At 40.6% G+C, this 20,847-nt stretch overlaps 1 protein-coding gene across 19 annotated transcripts in view; it reads right to left on the reverse strand.

Moving 5' to 3' along the window:
• LOC307126830 (neoverrucotoxin subunit beta-like) overlaps positions 1 to 5,189 on the reverse strand; it is a 57,241-nt gene extending 52,052 nt beyond the window's left edge. For 9 of the 19 annotated variants that reach the window (XM_079817579.1, XM_079817581.1, XM_079817578.1 and 6 more), the window contains exons 1-2: positions 5,071 to 5,101; positions 4,079 to 4,170 (exon numbers count right to left, since the gene is read on the reverse strand). The gene's annotated coding sequence lies outside the window, so the exon portion shown is untranslated. Of the gene's footprint in view, positions 1 to 4,078; positions 4,214 to 5,070 lie in introns of all 19 variants that reach the window. The other 10 variants (XM_079817584.1, XM_079817583.1, XM_079817582.1 and 7 more) reach the window with 5 other exon arrangements.
• Positions 5,190 to 20,847: the final 15,658 nt, after the last annotated feature.

Consider the following 20,847-nt stretch of genomic DNA (forward strand, 5'->3'; position numbering starts at 1 on the left):
TACTAATATGCTGCTGTACAGCTCTGAGCTGCCATTGTAAATCTTTATAAATATATATTTATTTTATATTATACAGTACACTAGGAATGTGTACAAGGTTTTTTAAAAGTAAAGTTTTAAGTTTAAGTAAGGTTTTTCAAGTCTAGTAAGTAAAATAAAGAAAGAGTATTGCAATAAAAAAAATAGTATTTTTTCCTCCTTAAGCTTTTGCTGTTCGGCTAAGAATAGAATAGCAAAAATCTGATGCGACTAGCCATCCGAACCGAACCGAACCGAACCGAAAACCGTGGTAAAAAAAAACGAGGTATGTATTTAACCGTGGACTAACTGTATTGTTGCATCCCTACTTTGTTCCTACATGAACTGCCTACCTCTTTGCACTTCAATAAAAAAAAAGACTTTGTGGTATTTGGCATATTTGTTTTTGCAGTAGTTTTTGGGGGTTATTTTTCCTGTAAAGATATCGAGATATATATCGTATATCGAGATATAGCAAAATATATCGAGATATATTTTTTGCTCCATATCGCCCAGCCCTACCAGATAGTATAGGAGAACTCGATGTTGCAACAGAAACTATTGACTCTCTCTTTTCCAGTACTTTAGACACAGTTGCTCCTCTGCGCTTAAAGAAGATTAAAGAAAATAGTCCAACGCCGTGGTACAACGAGCACACCCGGGCCCTTAAAACAGCAGCCAGAAAAATGGAGCGCAGCTGGAAGAAAACAAAATTAGAGGTATTTCGTAATTCGTGGAAAGAGCACATGATCACCTACAGAAAGGCTGTAAAAACTGCTAGATCTGCTTATTTCTCAACTCTCTTGCAAGAAAACAAACACAACCCAAGGTATTTATTCGATACAGTGGCTAAATTAACCAAAAATAAAGCTTCAACTTCTGATGATTGTAAACAGCACAGCAGTAATGACTTTATGAACTTCTTCACATGTAAGATTGATAATATTAGGAAAATTTTTTTAACCATGCAGCCGTCTACTACAGCATCACATCAGACAGAGCATTGTAGTGTCACTGAGGAAAAATTACACTCATTCACTGCTATAGGAGAAGAAGAATTGGCTAAACTCGTTAAATCATCAAAATCAACAACATGTATGCTCGACCCTATACCAACTAGGCTATTAAAAGAGATGCTACCAGAGGTCATAGATCCTCTTCTCAATATCATTAATTCATCTTTGTCATTAGGATATGTACCGAAAACTTTTAAGTTGGCTATTATTAAACCACTTATTAAAAAACCGCAACTTGATCCTACAGATTTAGTCAATTATAGACCAATCTCAAATCTACCCTTTCTGTCAAAAATACTTGAAAAGGCAGTGTCTTCACAATTATGTTCCTTTTTAGAAAGAAATGGTATCTGTGAGGATTTCCAGTCAGGATTTAGACCGTATCATAGCACTGAGACTGCTCTCATCAGAGTTACAAATGATTTGCTCTTATCATCCGATCGTGGCTGTATCTCTCTATTAGTGTTACTCGATCTTAGCACTGCATTTGATACTATCGACCACAACATTCTTTTGAATAGACTCGAAAATTATGTAGGTATTAGTGGAATTGCTTTATCATGGTTTAAATCATACCTATGCGACCGTTATCAGTTTGTAGTAGTAAATGAAGATATGTCACACCGATCGCAAGTTCAGTATGGAGTCCCACAAGGCTCAGTGCTAGGACCGCTACTCTTCACCCTGTACATGCTACCACTGGGAGATATCATTAGGAAGCATGGCGTTAGTTTTCATTGTTATGCTGACGATACTCAGCTCTATATTTCTTCACGCCCTCAAGAAACTTACCAATTCACAAGATTAACGGAATGCATAGCTGATATAAAACATTGGATGACCGGTAATTTCTTGCAACTCAATTCAGAAAAAACTGAATTTTTAATTATTGGACAAAAAAGCTCCACAAGTAGTAACCTAGAATACTGTCTAACACTTGATGTTGCTCTGTCCAGTGCTCGTCGTCAGTGAGGAACCTGGGTGTGCTCTTAGATACCAAGCTTTCGTTTGAAAGCCACGTTTCTAGCATCTGAAAAACTGCATTCTACCATCTTAAAAATATATCTAAATTACGGCACATGCTCTCAATGCAAAATGCTGAACAGTTAGTTCATGCGTTCATGACCTCAAGGTTAGATTATTGTAATGCTCTACTGGGTGGTTGCCCTGCTCGCTTAATAAATAAACTCTAGCTGGTCCAAAACGCAGCAGCTCGAGTTCTTACTAGAACCAGGAAGTATGACCATATTAGCCCAGTTCTGTCAACACTGCACTGGCTGCCTATTAAACATCGCATACATTTTAAAATCTTACTTATTACTTACAAAGCACTAAATGGTTTAGCTCCCCAATACTTGAGCGAGCTCTTAACATATTATACTCCATCACGTCTACTGCGGTCTCAAAACTCTGGCCAGTTGATCATACCGAGAATATCCAAATCAACTGCAGGCGGTCGATCCTTTTCCTATTTAGCACCTAAACTCTGGAACAGTCTTCCTAACATTGTTCGGGAAGCAGACACACTCTGTCAGTTTAAATCTAGACTAAAAACACATCTCTTTACTGTGGCATACACATAAAATCACTTTTTCAATGAAATGATTGTTAGGCTGCATTAACTAGGTCAGCCGGAACCGGGAACACTTCCCATAACACCTGATGTACTCGTGACATCATCAGAAGAATGGCATCTACGCTAATGATAGTCTCTCTGTTTTATCCCGAGGTTTACTGCAGTCAGCCGGATCCAGGCCGTATCCAGATCAGATGGTGGACCTGCGCCCAGAGAAGACCAACACAGGCCCCCGAAGTGTCTGAGAGACCGTGATTAGACGCCCCCTGAAACTGCCTCATCGACACGGCATCTCAATAAACCCGTCTCCGGCGTGTTGACTCAGATTGTTCGAATATTACAATTAAATAATACTTAAATCGATATGTCATCCTTAATAAACCCGTCTCCAGCGTGTTGCCTCCGATCATTCGAATATTGCACTTTAATAATTATTTATTCAACATCATCCTCAATAAACCCGTCTCCAGCATGTTGCCCCCGGTCCCTCGAATATTCTGATCTATTATGACCTCCGAGCTGTAAAGCTGCCAGAATAATAATAATAATACGCTGTTTGTTAATTGGCCAGAGGAGAACTGGCACCCCGACTGAGCCTGGTTTCTCCCAAGGTTTATTTTTCTCCATTAGGTCACCTAATGGGGTTTTGGTTTCCTTGCCACTGTTGCCTCTGGCTTGGCGTGCTCAGTTGGGGACATTATTATTTAGATTTATTTCGATGTTTAGTTGAAAATTTTTAACTAAATTAACCATTTAAACTAAATTACTGATCGAATTATTGATCTAACGCCCACACTGTCACTGTATGATACTTGAAATGTTTCCAGAATGGCTATACAGCTGATTAAAATTATGCTGCATTATTTTCCTGTTTAACACTGTAAAGCTGCTTTGAAACAATCTACATTGTTAAAAGCGCTATATAAATAAAGTTGACTTGACTTGACATCACTTAAGGTGGAGTAAGGAGCAAGAGGGGGAACGATTATGCGTAAATTGTCTGCCATTGGACATGTGGTCTCCAGCGCCATTACTACTGCAGGCAAGGGCCATACATTTCAAGCCCAAAACAGACAACGTTAAAACATTAAGCATTTATTTTCATTATCAACTGAATTCGGAAGTATTTTACTAACCTTCAAAAAAGTATTAATGAGTGACTGGAGCGTCGTTCGACAGAGTGAATAAAAAAATGGCGCTGACTCGCGATATGTTCAATGCTTAAATGTTCACATTATTATCCTTGTAAAATGGTATGATTTTGTTTACTTTTGTTCCCTTTTGCAATCGGTCAGGCATTCATTAACGTTGACATGGTACGTTAACTAGTGTAAACTAACGTTGAGCTAGCTGACACCAAGTTAACATTTTCAAACTAAGAGAAAATCGGTAGAGCGACATTATGTCTGGCATAAAATGAACAGCCTACTAAATACAGCAGCACATAATCAATGGTTGTTTAACTTACCAGAGTTTATCCGCGATGCGTCTTGATTTTCTCTGGTGCAGGTCTGCAGGAAAGTGTTCCACGATGGTAGATTTGAAGAGCGCGGTCGAGATCTGTGTTTAATGCGCAGGCGCGGGCCTGTGAGTAACCTTGAAACTTTACATTCGTCAAAACAAATATTTCTTAGTTCAGCTCTTAATGAAAAATATTTAGATTTAACAATGTTTTGAACGAGAAAAAAAAAATATTACTTGAAAAATAAAACAAATAATGGTGAATTGAATTGAAAGACAAATGATTAATTGGATGAGGTACTGCTTGAAAACCTTTTTTCAGTGTATCTGTGTATATCAGGATCACAAGCTCTCTGGTCTTTGTGTGACACTTCAGGTGTGTCACTCGATTAAGATCGCTTTGTTTACATCAGCATGAGTTTGAAAATCACATTTCATTGGTTCAGACTCATGTCATCAGAATTTGCTATGAATATTCTCAAATCTTGGAATAATGCGCTTTACAACGGTAACAAACTTGTGCTGAGGGGAAGTGGCAGTCGAGAGAAACAATCAGAGAAAAACGTCAATTATTAAAACAAAGGAAAGATTTAGGAAGGTAGACCTCTCAGAAAACACACAAATACAGACACTTTAATTACTATTTGGAGCATTGGGATCGCTAGACAAGGGTTTAATGAATTAATTTTAGTGAAAACCTCAAATTCGACCAAAATTGACATTTTCCACTTGTTTTGCCAGTAGCTCATAATTAGCATTACAACTCATTCTGCCAGCACGGGTCACACACACAGTAATATAATAGTTAAAATATAATATAATAGTTCAATATAACCTTGCACTTTCTAGTCTCTCCAGTTTCTTCTTCACTTCTTACATCTATCCTCTGAGAAACTTAACCTTTCCTTTCAGTGAACATGTAGACTGATTTACTGTGAAGATTTGCTCAACCTTCACTCCAACACAATAACACTGACACTGCATAAAATCACATCTTACCTGGAGTCTCTGTTCTTGATATGGTGAGTCTGAAGCGGATCAGAAATCTGTAGTGATGTTTATAGTCCTGCTACTGAGGGAACGCCTCATGAAAACATGCGTTGTCGGAAAATGTTGTGAAAGATTGGAGGGGGAGGTGGCCAGTGGCCTGAGTCAATGCCCTTTTTTGTGTGAGGTATGGAGTAGAAATGATTAAAGATGTGAATTGAAACAAGTTGAATAATCTTTATGAAAGGCAGTTTCTGTGAATGAAACATTTATATAGATGAAACACTTATTTTGTGTAGTGAAAAGGATACTTTGTGATTGTGTGTATTGTTCTAACACAACTGAAATTATGCTGAAATGTTTGATAAAAATGTACTTTTGATGATCTGTTGTGGTATTAGTGCTAAGAGTTTTGAAAATGTACAAGTTGCTTGTGAAAATTACACCAAAGCAATGAATAAACGTCTCTGTGTTATCAGTTTGAATTTTTGTAGTAAGAGTTTTGAAAATGTACACCTAACTTGTGAAAATAGTCCCAAAGTAAATAAAAAAACGTCTCAGTTATGTATGGTAACCCTCGTTCCCTGAAGGAGGGAACGGAGACGTACGTCGGACGTCACCAAAGAATTGGGATCACTTCAGAGAGCCCCTTTCAGCTTTGAGATATGGATATTGAGATATGGCACGCTAATGGCCAATGGGCAAGCAGTTCAACAATGACTGGACGCGCTCCTCTGAACTTGGGGGGACGCTGGGCGAACTGAATCGCATATCCGAGTCTGATGGTATGGATGAGCCAGCGAGGCGGGCTGGGGAGCGTTAGCCAGGCCCCCAGAGACCGCACAAGCGGAACCATCGGCACCACCGACGTACCTGGGGCGGGGCAGGGGCAGCGTAGCGGCATGCAGGGACCCGACTCGGACGACATGGGAGTGGCCCAAAGTGGGGTCTGAGTGTGCTGTGCAACACTTACCTGCTTCTGCTGAGGGGATGTGCAAGTGTGGGAAGGCCGCTTGTGTGCGTCCCCACAGCCGGCACCCCCTGCTGGAGATTGGAGAGGTGCTTGAGGGTGACAAGGCATGATGTGGGCTGGACGTCCTTCCCACGACCGGCTCCACGCCGACGCCCGGGTGGAGGCTGCTGCTGGGCTTTGGCGGGAGCAGAGGCGATGGCGGGCGGACAACCTTGACGACGAGCAGCTGGAGGGCAGGATGTGTTTTTATCGCCTCCATCTGCTTCTCTCGACTGCGTCGCCGAACAACCCAGCCATGGAGATGGGGATGGGGATATTTATCGGTCTCCCTCATGTCGGCCAGGTTGAGCCAGAGATGTTGCTCCTGGACCACGAGCGTGGACATCGCCTGACCAAGGGAACGGGCGGTGACTTTTGTCGCCCGTAGGCCCCCGGAGAAGCTCTGGGTAAGGCCTACCCTCGTGCATGTCCATGAGTGCTTGGGCTTGGTGCACCTGAAGCAGTGACATGACATGCAAGGCAGACGCGGCCTGTCCACAAGACCTGGTCAGACCGGAAGAAAACGTACAGGGCTTGGACGGGAGACATGGGTCACCACGCCAGCTGGAAGTGGTTGCCGGACACAGCTGCATCGCGACAGCCTGCTCAATTGGTGGGATCCCCACGTAACCCTTGGCCTGCCCGCCGTCGAGGGAAGTGAGGAGGGAGGAGCCACCAGGTCAGTTCCGAGCACTGAACGGCGTCGACCACGACCTAGTAAGCTCCTCATGCACCTCCGGGAAGAAAGGCATCATCCAGCCTAGAAGGCTCGGGACGTGGTGGAGGGTTCCACTCAAGCCTGACCTTTTCGGCGGCCTGGGGAAGCATAGCCGTCAATTCCGGGTGCGACTCGACCGTTGCCACTCTCCCAGAGGGAGGCAGTACAGTTGGATCTTCATCCCCAGAGGGCTGGAACTCCCCTCCGATGCTATGATCGACATCTGATCGTCTGCTGGAGCCCCGAAAGTCACCACTGGACGCCCATGGGAGGGGCCAGCGACTTCTTCCGGAAGCTGTACCGGTTGCGGCGCTTGTGAGGGATCAGGGGCCTGCGGAGGCTGGCTTGGCGGGTTTGCCCTGAACGTGATCCTCAGGTCATCCCGGCCATCCGTCGAAGTAGGTCTATTCTGCAGGAATAGCACTAGATCGAGGTATGGGGAGGGGGACTCCGCCTTCCAGGAGGTAGGCGAGTCTCGACCTAAGCGCCGAGATATTCATGTTCCCGCAGTGTGAACATGAACTATCCGCAAACGCTGCTTCAGCGTGCAGGATGCTCAGACACGTGATGCAGCGATTGTGACCGTCAGCAGGCGACAGGGAACGACCGCATCCAGAAACTCTTTTGTGAAGAAACATGTACTCTTTTGTGAGGAAAAGCTCTTTTAGTGCTGAAGCACCCAGGGACAACCGTGACAGAACACAGGGAAAAGTGCAGCCTGTGTCTGTACTCACTGATGGAACACCCTTACTGAACCAGCACAGAAATTTGGTGCTGCGAGAACAGCAGTTTTTTGCTGCATGCAGCGGTGAGAACGCGGTCTCGCTGATACCCGTGCCAACACGAGCGTCCTCACGTCCTCCAACGATGTCTCTCTGCTGAGAAGAATTACGAACAAATTTATGTTGTCTTGCTCTTCGTAAAAACACCAGTTCGGCTCCGAAGTGAATGACAACTGTGCGCTGCTCTCGCTTTCGGTTTATACCCGCGGCGTGGGGCGGAGCGTGAGATGCAAATCTCGCACGCCAATGGCCCATTGGCCTGTTCTCCATATTTCGAAGCTGATAGGGGCTCTCTGAAATGATCACAATTCGTTGGTGATGTCCAATGTACGTCGAACGTGACCGACTAAAAGGGAACCTGTAACGTCTGCCTCCTTCCCCTTCCACCCCCTGTCTGAGGTCAGGTGGGGCTCATGCTCTGATAGCGCTGTCAGGTGGTTAGGCTCTCCGAGATATCAGGTAATATCGATACAGATAGCATCATCGAGTAGTTGGCTTCTGTAAGCCTGTGAGCTGTTCTGAGTATGGGATGTTGCTAGGCCTCTTCTATCTTTAGAGCAGTGGTCAGGAATCTGTGGTCTCTCACCCTTTACCAACAAAAGCCAGCCAATCACAATTCCTTTGTTGTACAGCCTACAGAAGTTAATGAAAGGTTTATGATAATAATAATATTCAAGTTGAACCGGCTAAAGTGCTTTTCAGTGCTGTTTGTGAGTGTCACGAGAGCAAACCCCTAACGTTTCTGTGGTAAACCTACAGCTCCTGCGCTCAGACTCAAGCAGCGGAAGCTTGTTTGAGATAATGGAGAAAATATTTTTACAACAGCAGCGGAAATTTAAAAGTATGCGATATAAACTTTAATATATAATTTTAGTGAAACTGGTGCTTTGCTGTGCCAAGATTTCACTGGCTTGTACTTTAGCTTTTGCCACAGAGATATTTTATGTCTTATAAATGTGTCATATTTATGATAATCCCTGTGTATGGTTCATCCTGTGACCGAGGTTTTCTGTTAATGTTTTGCTTGTTTTCTGATGAATGTTGATCTTTCACATGTTTGCAGTGCTAAGTTCACATGGGCAGATTAGGACAGTTGACCTCGAGGACCAGAGTTGAAGAACCCAGAACACACAGTCGTGGACTATTTGCACTGAGCCTCGTGACAGACCGTAACACCTGCTTTCAGAACATTATTGTGATGCTGCTTAAAGACATTGAGGGACCAGAGACTTCCATGTTTCAATGAGCCATGTGTATAAAGTTTAACCCTCAACAAATAGTGAGCAACAAATCAGCATACCGTCAGCAAGCACATAACACACACAGCCATTCAGTTACAAGGGAAACACCAAATAGTTCAGACTTTCATAGTGGAGTAGTGAGTGTGAGATGAAACGGGACTTAAGTGCAATGAAGCCGCATCAGCCTGCAAAGAAGTCTCCGAGCGGCTGTTGGTAATGTTGACGAATGTTGACGAGTTAATCCCGTTTGGTCTAGGTCCTGTTTATATTTGAGCTGTTTCCTCATGCTTGCAATGTAAACCAAAAAAAGTGTGTCCATCCATTATAAAAGCTCCAGGGGTTAATAAAGGCCGTCTGAATCTATACACGATGGGTTTGTGTAAGAAACATATCCATATATAACATGTTATAAAGTACAATATCTAGCTTACGGCGGACCACCTTCTGTATTCAACTTACACAGAACACATAACACAACTTTAATACAACACATTGATTCACTCCAGAAGGCCTTTATTAACCCCCGGAGCCGTGTGGAGGACGTTTATAATGGTTGGATGTGCTTTTTTGGGCTTCAAATTTTGGGCTGCCATTCACTGCCATTATAAAGCAGATAAAGTAAGTAGAATAAATCATTTTTAATCATTGGTCAAATATTAATGGATTTTATCTGTTTAATTTATGAATTGATATGTTCTCTGCAAGCACTTATGTCTTTGTTACTCTCTGCCAACACAAGACACATCCCTGTCCACATGCTGACCGCCCCACTGGCCCAACACTTGTGCTGGAGAGGCTCTGATCAGAAGCTTTGCTCTGCAGAGCAGTCATAGGGACAGTATATAGTGTTCATAGTCAAGACATGTACAAAAAATGGCCAAAAAATATATTTGCAAAAATATATTTAAAATATATTTTAAAATATAAAAATATATTTTTGCACATATATTTTTTGGCCATTTTTTGTATATTTTGAAATATATTTACTACCAATATATTTTTGGCCATTTTTAAAATATATTTTCAAAATATACATATATTTTTCAAAAGCATTTAAAAATATGTTTTGTCCTCCATATATTTAAATCCAAGAAAATACATTCACATGTCACATTTAAAGAGAAACTTTATTTGTCTGCTACACATAAACATTTGAATAAAAATTTCCAAGAAACATACTTTACAATGTTCAAAAAAATTACAATAATACAGTATATTCAAAAGATTTAACGTTTTTTCCCCTTTTCAAGCAGTGAATTCCCCCTGTTTAGAATTGAATGTAATCACCAAAGTCTCTTTGAATACATTTGGAGATCACTGCCACTGCAGGAGACAAAGATCACAGCTATATTTGAACTGAATTTCTCTAGTAAATTTCCCTTTCACCAAGTATTGACTTATCGTATATGGCGGCCATGATTGCCTTGTCATGGGCTCTTCTCTGCACCACTGTCAGTGGTGCTCTTCCCTCCTACAAAAGACAACATATTACATAAACATTTGAACAGGGTACAGAGGGCACACATTGTCTTATGACTAGTTTTGGATTTCCTGATATTTTTGTTCACAGCGGAACTAAAACAATTATAGGTATGTTTGATTTTAAATATATTTAATGGGCATATTTTTTGGACTGTGCGGTTAAGAAACTGAAAATGCAGGAGGTAGAATCAGCCTTTTTTACACTTCTGCACTGCATTTTCACTTAAAATAAAGGGATAATGGAATCTCACAAAGGCAGATTAACTTAAAAGGGTTCGTTCACCCAAAGATGAAAATAATGTCATTTATTCCTCACCCTCATGCTGTTCCACACCCGTAAGACCTCCGTTCATCTTCAGAACAAAAATTAAGATATTTGAGTTGAAATCTGAAGGCTCAGTGAGGCCTGCATAGAGATCAATGACATTTCCTCTCTCAAGATCCATTAATGTACTAAACACATATTTAAATCAGTCCATGTGAGTACAGTGGTTCAATATTAATATTATAAAGCCAGGAGAATATTTTTTGTGCGGCAAAAAAACTAAAGAACGACTTATATAGTGATAACCGATTTCGAAACAGCTTCGGAGCGTATCGAATCAGCGAGTCGATTCATGATTCTGATCGCGTGTCAAACCGCTGAAATACGTGACTTTGGTGCTCCGAACCGCTGAATCGATATGCTCTGAAGCTTCATGAAGCAGTGTTTTGAAATCGGTTATCACTAATTTAAATATGTTTTTAGTACATTAATGGATCTTGAGAGAGTAAATGTCATTGCTGGCTATGCAGGCCTCACTGAGCCTTCAGATTTCAACACAAATATCTTCATTTGTGTTCTGAAGATGAACGGAGGTCTTACAGGTGTGGAACGGCATGAGGGTGAGTAATAAATTACATAATTTTCATTTTTGGGTGAACTAACCCTTTAAGCTAGTTAACTTAGAGATACTCCAGCCATAATTTACTTACCCTCATGCCATCCCAGATGTATATGATATTCTTTTTTTCTTTGGAAAACAGAGATTTTAAGAAAAAAACTCCATCACTGCGTGTCCACAAAAGTGGATTGGTCAAAAACCAAATAAAGTGAACATAACAGTAGTCCATATGACCCCAGTTGATGAATCAATGTCTTCCAAAGCAGTACAAACCATTGTTTCGGTCAAAACAGTCAAATATGGGCTCAACGTCAGCATGTTGTGATTTAAATGCACGTTGAAGCTTGAGAAGTGAGAGTTTAAAAAAAATGTATTTTTCTAACACACCTTGTTTCACTTCAACTTGGCTCACATTGATTACTGTTGTGTTCACTATGTGTGGTTGTTGAAGCGTCAACCTGGGGGGTCACGTACACTCACAGACATGGATTATTTTTCTAAAAATCATCATTTATATTCTTCTGAATAAAGAAAAATCATATTCTGAGAGAATTTTAAATTTTGGGTAGAGTATTTTCCTGTTTTGAATCAATCAGTAATCTGTAAAGCCCTATAGAAATAAAGGTGGCTTGACTATGAACACTATATACCGTACCTGAGTGCTCTGCAGAGCAAAGCTACTGGTCAGAGCCTCTCCAGCACAAGTGTTGGGCCAGTGGGGCGGTCAGCATGTGGACAGGGATTTGTCTTGTGTGGGCAGATGGGCTAACACTGTTCCTGACAGAGACAAAGACATAAGCACATGCAGAGAACATATCAATTCATAAATTGAACAAATAACATCCATTAATATTTGACCAATGATTAAAAATGATTTATTCTACTTACTAAAGGGTTAGTTCACCCAAAAATGAAAATTACCCCATGTTTTACTCAGCCTCAAGTCACCCTAGGTGTGTATGACCTTCTTCTTTCAGACGAACACAATTGTAGTTATAATAAAATATGACCTGGCTCTTCAAAGCTTTATAAATGACAGCCCAAAGAAGTGCATCCATCCATTATAAAAGTGCTCCACATGGCTCCAGGGGTTAATAAAGGCTTTCTGAATTAAATCAATGGGTTTGTGTAAGAAAAATATCCATATCTAACACGTTATAAAGTAAAATATTTAGCTTCCGCTGGACTGCCTTCCATATTCAATTTATGAAAAAGTGCAACTGGCACGACGATGACGTCAGATGTAGCGTAAAAAAAGCGTAACTGGCACGACGATAACGTCGGACGTAACGTAAGCATTTTGAACTGTGAGAGGCGCTACTCTTTCTGTGCAAGTTAAATACAGAAGGCAGTCCGCCGAAACCTAGATATTTTACTTTATAATGTGTTAAATGTGGATATTTTTTCTTACAAAAACCCATCGATTTGCTTCAGAAGGCCTTTAATAACCCCCAGAGCCGCGTGGAGCACTTTTATAATGGATGGATGCACTTTTATGGACTTCAAAAACAAGGCAGCAATTCACTGCCATAATAAAGCTTGGAAGAGCCAGGGCATTTTTAATACAACTCCGATAGTATTCGCCTGAAAGAAGAATGTCATATACACCTAGGATTACTTGAGGTAAATCATGGGCTAATTTTCATTTCGGGGTGATCTATCCCTTTAAATTGTGTCTCAGATAATCCTCACCCTGAATAAACTGCAAAATCTGTCGCTTCTGCTACTGAAAATGAAAAGTAAATTTAATTTTTACAGTAATTAATTACACATTTAAACCTGTAGGTGGTAACAAATAAGCATCTTTTGTTATAATCAACTCACTGAATTATTGACTCAACTGGTTCCTCGAAAACAGCTTGTCATTCTGCAGAAGAGAACAAAAACTATTATATAGTAAACATAAACAATATATTAAACCAACAAAACATTAAAACATAAATAGAAAACTTTGTTTGTGAATGAATCGGCATTAATACCAAACCAGCATATGCCAGACCTCCAATGATGAGCGAATAACATATGTGTCGAATTAACAAGTCTTTAATTTTTAAATACAGCAAAAATTTACAGGCTCCACTGATGATATCAGTAACAGGCACAAATATGAAACATATTTTTGTGTAGTTTTTGCTAAGTGTCCAAATGAAAGATAACTACAAATGGAAATCAAAAGATTTATCTCTGATTTTACGTTACGTTAAGTTACCTCAGTAACGTTACAGCTCACTGGAGATTGTCAGCAAAAGAACCAAACACGGCATTAAATTGAACAAATGTTACAAAACCTTGAAAAGACAACAGATAAAGTGACAAGTAACATAACATATGCAAAAAATTAATACTCTTATTAAATTTATAGCTCTTACCTTTTCCTCTGAGAACTCCCGCTGGTAGTCGACCGTTAGAGCAAAATGAGGCGCATGCGCAGTAGTCCAAAGTCCGTGCGCACAAATGATGGCGCAGTTCTTAACGTCATACATCTTGCAATTTATTTATATTTACATTTTTATTTAATGTACATTTAAATGGTATAATTGTCATATTAAACTTGCATTAAATTACAAAATAAACAAAACAAATAACAAATAAAAAATAACATTTGTGAGGATTCTTTTGACTGCAGTGCACAGTGATCAATCTGTATTTTGGGAAAATCATATGTGGACAAAAGTGTGGAAAACACAGATAATTCATGTGTTTTCCTGTAAGGGTTTAAAATACTTCTAACACATTTTAAATGATGGATACACAATCTAGTTTAGGTTTTGATCGCTAATATGCTATGTTCCATCCACATTTGCATATGTAGGCGATTGAAAATGTATTTTCTTGCCGCTGAAATACATTTTGAAATATATTTTGGTATATGAAGGCTGGAACAAAATATATTTTCACTTTCAAAAATATATTTCATCAAACTTCGAATATATTTCACTGTTTACAACATACATTTACCATATATTTAAAATATATTTTGGCCAGAAAAAATATATTTTTTTTCCGTATGGGCACCTTTATTTCTACAGGGCTTTATACATTACAGATTCATTCAAAACAGCACAATATCAAAAGACCGCAGGAGATTAAAAGTTTGAAGTTAAATGGAAAGGCCAAATTATTTTTTGCTAAGAAATATACATTTTTTTGTTTCTGAAAATACTAGAAAAAGGGATATTGCACCCAAAACTGAAAATCAGAATATGATTTTTAGAAAAATAATCCATGTCTGTGAGTGCAACGAGTGATGACTATTTCAAAACAAGGCATCATGAAGCTTCGAAGCGTCATGAATCAGTGAGTCGAATGATGATTCGGATCGCGTGTCAAACCGCCAAACTGCTGAAATTTGGCGATTCAAACCGCTGATTCGACTCGCTGATTCATAACGCTTCAAAGTCGTTATTTAGGGTTTTTAAAACTATTCTCGCCGATTCATAAAGTTATTTTAGAACCACTGTAGTGAGATGGACTTTGTATCGACGTCTTTAGTACCTTTTAAGGGTCTTGAGAGTGTAAAGTGCCATTGTGCCAATGGAGGCCTTCCAGAGCCATCAGATTTCAACTAAAATATCTTCATTTGTGTTCTGAAGATGAACGGAGGTCTTACGTGTGTCGAACGACATGAGGGTAAGTAATTAATGACAGAATTTTCATTTTTGGGTGAACTAACCCTTTAAGTGAAAATGCAGAAGTGTAAAAAAGGCTAATTCTACCTCTCCTGCATTTTCAGTCTCTTAACAGTACTGTCTAAAAATATGCCCAATAAATATATTTACAATCAAACATACCTATACTAGTTTTAGTTCCCCTGTGATAAAAAATATTAGGAAATCCAAAACCAGAAGACGATGTGTGCATGCCCTCTGTACGCTGTTCAAATGTTGTCTTTTGTAGGAGGGAAGAGCAGCACTGGCAGTGGTGCAGAGAAGTGCCCTTGATTAGATTAGATGAGGCAATCATGGCTGCCATAGACGGACAGTCAAGACTTGGTGATCATTTACTAGAAGAATTCAGTTCAAATAAAGCTGTGATCTTTGTCTCTTGCAGTGGAAGTCAAGAAGAGATATGCAAATGTGTCCAGAGCCTTTGGTGATTACAGTCAATCCTAAACGGGGGAATTCACAGCTTGAAAGGGGAAAAACTTTAAATATTTTAAATAAATTGTATTATTCTAAGTAAAAAAAGTATGTTTTATTCAAATGTTCATCTTTGTTACAGACAAATAAAGTTTTCTTCAAATGTGACATGTGAATGTATTTCTTGGATTGAAATATATGGAGGGGAAATGCTTTTGAATCAGATATTTATATTTTGAAATATATTTAAAAAATGCCAAAAAAATATATTTGTCACAAGCACGCCAGGCTCCACCCTCTCCCAGACACAGCAGCTGCGTCCCAAAGTGAAGGCTGCACCTCTGAAGGCCACATTTGAAGTGCGATTGCATCACAGCGGCACTACGAAGGCTGTCCCAATGTGAAAGCTGCACCTCTGAAGGCCACATTTGAAGTGCGATTGCGTCACAGCGGCACTACGAAGGCTGTCCCAATGTGAAGGCTGCACCTCTGAAGGCCACATTTGAAGTGCGATTGGGTAACAGCGGTGCGACAAATGCTGTCCCAATGTGAAAGCTGCGCCTCTGAAGGCCACATTTGAAGTGCGATTGCGTCACAGCGGCACTACGAAGGCTGTCCCAATGTGAAAGCTGCACCTCTGAAGGCCACATTTGAAGTGCGATTGCGTCACAGCGGTGCGACAAATGCTGTCCCAATGTGAAAGCTGCACCTCTGAAGGCCATATTTGAAGTGCGATTGCGTCACAGCGGCACTACGAAGGCTGTCCCAATGTGAAAGCTGCACCTCTGAAGGCCACATTTGAAGTGCGATTGGGTCACAGCGGCACTACGAAGGCTGACCCAATGTGAAAGCTGCACCTCTGAAGGCCACATTTGAAGTGCGATTGCGTCACAGCGGTGCGACAAATGCTGTCCCAATGTGAAAGCTGCACCTCTGAAGGCCACATTTGAAGTGCGATTGCGTCACAGCAGTGCGACAAATGCTGTCCCAATGTGAAGGCTGCACCTCTGAAGGCCGCATTTGAAGTGTGATTGCATCACAGCGGCACTACGAAGGCTGTCCCAATGTGAAAGCTGCACCTCTGAAGGCCGCATTTGAAGTGCGATTGCGTCATAGCGGCACTACGAAGGCTGTCCCAATGTGAAAGCTGCACCTCTGAAGGCCGCATTTGAAGTGCGATTGCGTCACAGCGGCACTACGAAGGCTGTCCCAATGTGAAGGCTGCACCTCTGAAGGCCACATTTGAAGTGCGATTGCGTCACAGCGGTGCGACGAAGGCTACCGCAAGTCGAAAGCGACTTCAAAATGCGCCCTCCGTTTCTCAGGCAAAGGAAGGGTACAGCAGATGGAAACTTTGCACAACTTCGCAGCCTACCCTATCCCAGAATTCATAGCACACTGGTGACTACAGGATTTGACTGGTCCGCATTCCCGCGGCACTCGTTCAGATTTCTTGCGGCGCGGGTTTAAATTTCCCAGTGAAAGACGGTAGCGGTCGGCAAGTGTAGCCTGGCGCAACTGCTTCAACTTGAAGTAAAAAAAAACGTTTAGTGCATTTGCACAGTCCCCAGATCCCTGCTCGAGCAACCTGGCAAGATAAACTTTAATTTCCCAATTTTAACTTGCATAAGTGTTATTTATTTCTCAACCATTCTCTCAAGAAGAGGAATCAGTCCATTCTCTCCTTTTTCGCTCTCTTATTTCTGCACTTTCTTTAAATACAAATTAGATCTGCGCGGGGCTGTTTTTTTGTATTTTAAAGTATTTTATATGAATGAATGAATAAATGAATTTCGCTCACTGACTACGGTCCATTACCGAAAGTCTCCTCCAAAGGCTGAATGTAAAGTCATGGCCGGGATGCACAGAACAATTTCTCTATATTATTATTTTTTTTTTAATGCAAGTTGTAAATTAAACCAAGTAATTGCTGTCTATTGTTCATTTTCGTTAACTTGAAATGTGTAGGCTAAATAAAAGAGAAGTGGTTGTTCTGTACATTCTGTTTATTTTTGTAATGCAAGTTATAATTTGTACATTAAACAAATTCATATGTTCATGCATATATTTTCTTGTCATGTAAATTAAAATGTGTAAATGAAAATAAATTGGTCTATACATTACTTAAAGTACTTTTTACAACTATTCATAGGCCTACAATAAACATCAGAAACAACAGAAATTTAAATTAACAGCTGAAACAGAAGAAAACATTTCTACACTTTCATTGAGCTGAGCGGGATGACGGCTGCCATGCCATAAACTACAATTGCATCTGAGATGATGTGAGTTGAATAAAAATAAGGACTTAAATAAAGACTTGGACGTAAATATATAAATGTTTAAAATATATTGTAACAGTTACATTTAACATAATAAACAATAGTTGCAACTTAACGATTAAATATTTAACCATATGCTACAGATTTACGTGCTTATGGTCCGGTCTCCCATCATCGCAGGCTTTGAAGCATGTCAAAATCCAATGAAACTCATAAAAAGCAAAAAATAAATAAATAAATTCTGCTCCATTTCTCTTTTTAAAATCTCCTCACGAACGTCCGCTGTCAGTTGTCACACACCTGCTACAGCCCATTCAACGACGCTCGGTTCAGTGTTGCCAAGTCTGGAAATGAGAGGCATTTACTGTTGATGTGGGTTGTTTTGTTTGTAGCCTATAGTCCACAGGTGTAAGTTGTCTTTACTTTAGCAATATTTGTACTGGGCGCCCCCCGCGTTTTGGCATATGCTGGCCCATTTTGGCCATGATTCCGCTACTTTTGATTAGCAATTGGTGGGGTATTGTTGAGCAGACCTGGCAACCCTGTCCCTCGGTTCGCCCTTCATGCACTTCGAAGGCGTGGCCTGGTCTGGCCTTCGAAGTGCCGGCCTTCGAAGTGCGCACCCTTCACTTTGGGACACTGCTAGCATGCACCTTCACCAGAATACTGATTCCACACACCTGCACGTCATCATAACAGCAATCACCACCTGCACTTAAGCCCCACGCATTCACTCTGTCCGGTCTCGTTTGCACATGCTCATGTTACTGCTTGCTTCCACGGACTTACCTGTGTTACATACCTGTTCTCCCAGTCTCCTGAGTGTCTCCTAGTCTCGTCTCCTGGCTCCTTGTCTCCATTGTCCTGTTCACCCATTCACCTGTAATCAGACGTACAGTATGACCCATTGACTTTACCATTCCGCTGGACTTCCTCTTCTGTTACTCACCTCATCTGCTCACTTCCTGGTTCTGTTTAATAAACTCTGTTTACCCCTGCCATCAGTTCTCCGTGTCACCTCTTTTTGTAACAGAAGACCGGACCAACACCGCACAGCACCAGGATGAGCACCCCGGATCCCTTCAAGGAGCTCGTTGACGCTGTTTGGCGAGCTCTTCCCTCCAGCACACCTGCACCTTCACCAGCGAGCACTTCCGGAAACAACACCACCGCTTCTTCGCCCCCGAGTGCGCCAGTCCCATGGCCAGACCGACAATGTTCGCCGGTCCTGGAGATGGAGCCGCACCTGTACCCACACGATCGCACCAAGGTGGCGTTCATCACTTCGCAGCTATCTGGTAAAGAGCTCCGTTGGGTGGAATCTCTGTGGTCCAATGACAGTCCTGTGATTCAGACCCTCACCGGTTTCATCGCACACTTCATGCAAAGAATGATGAATCATTCCAATGGCTTATGAATGGGTCATTGAATCTTTGACTCAACCGATTCGTTCAAAATGATGAATCATTCAGTAACGAAAACAAGACTGAGTCTGCGTCTCATGTGCATTCTATCCATCCTAAATAGTATGTAACATTAGTAGTATTCTATACTATTTAGGGCAGATAGGGTGGATCGTATGCACACTAAATGTGATAATTCAGTAATTCTCATGTTGTGTTTTTTGTATTGACGTTTTAATCAGGTCCTTGTCCGACTGGGCAAGTAAAATTCCCTTTCACTTACCCCTTCACAAAATCCACTTATCCTGGAATAAATACATTTGACACATGCCTTAAAATCTATTCTAATGTAGTACGTGAGTGTCATTAATGTTAACGAAACAATAGTAGGGATACACAACATATCGTCAACATGTTATCTACCAATAAATGCTCATTTTTAATGTTAACAACCTGATATATATATATATATATATATATATATATATATATATATATATATACACAGAGCTACACCTGGGGCCCGTTTCAGAAAGGAGGTTAAGTGAAAACTCTGAGTAGGTTAACCCAAAAATAAGGGAAACTCTGGGTTTTCTGTTTCAGAATGGAAGGTATGTCAAACCCGAGAAAGCAGGGTAAGTCAAGCCCGTTTCTTAAAGGGAGGTAACTTATACTCAGAGTCAGTTACCAGGGTAACTTACTCTGTGAACCTAACCTGGTCTGGAGCAGCTTTTCTTTGGTAAACCCAGAGTTTCTTTCAGTCTTCTCCCCTTTTTAAAGCGCCACCGTCGTTTAAATATTTCATTCATTCAAACTCCACAAATGCTTTTCTTACTGAGTATTTTGGTCGTATTTCAATAAATACATTTTAATCTAAATCTAAAGTAAGCGAAGTTTACTTAAAACAAATTAAATTATCTGCCACTTGACAAAAATACATAGTAAGAAAAGCATTTTTTGCAGTGCAGGAACATTCATTCATTGCTCATATTTTCATCATGAGGACACTGTCAAAGTGACAAAAATGGCATGTCCTTTTATTCAGGACCCTGACGTTCACTTGATAAACCTCAGAAGTAACCTAATAATTAGAATTTCCTTTACACTTGTTACGTTACACTTAAAGCAACTAGGGTGAAGACTCAAATGCAGGAAGGGATGGTTGGGTTTATTGACAAATAAACATAATCAAAAACAAAAACCCACAGGGGGGAAAACATAACAAAACTAGAAACAAGGAAATAACATTCAAAAACAAACTAAAAACTAAAAACAGGTCCAGGAGAGGGAGCGGATCACGGGGAAGGGAGACGTTAAACAATGTACCGACAAAGACAGTGAACACAAGGGAACTATATAAAGGGGAAGAAATCAGGAGGGAACAGGTGGGAGAAATTAAACACTAATCAGATAACAAGGGGGAGGGATCAGACAGAGACACGAGCACATAGCCCAAAACAACAAAACACCAAGTGCTCCACAAGACAGGACAGGCATGTGACAACACTGTAAAAAAAATTCAGGTCTCCAATTGAACATTTTCTAGTGACCGATCACATCTAAATTTTTCAGTTGGCCAAATTGATGCAATTTAATTCAATAAAAATTCAAGAAATTCAATTTGGCCAACTAAAAAATTTTGATGTGATCGGTCACTAGAACATTTTCAATTGGAGACCTGATTTTTTTTTTTTACGGTGTAGGATTTCCAGTGGTTGGATGCATTGATGACACTCACACTTTCTGAAAATGGATTATTGTATGGAATGGAAGGATGCTGCCAGATGGTAGTACGAGATGTATACCATAACCACAGCTGTTAAATACATTTATTTACAATGTTTATGGTCATCTTTATTTCCTACAAATGCTTTATTCTTTTTCCTGTTGGATGTTAATATTCTTC

The sequence above is a fragment of the Gobio gobio genome, assembly GCF_949357685.1.
Source record: "Gobio gobio genome assembly, chromosome: 5".
In the NCBI taxonomy this organism is placed as follows: Eukaryota; Metazoa; Chordata; class Actinopteri; order Cypriniformes; family Gobionidae; genus Gobio; species Gobio gobio.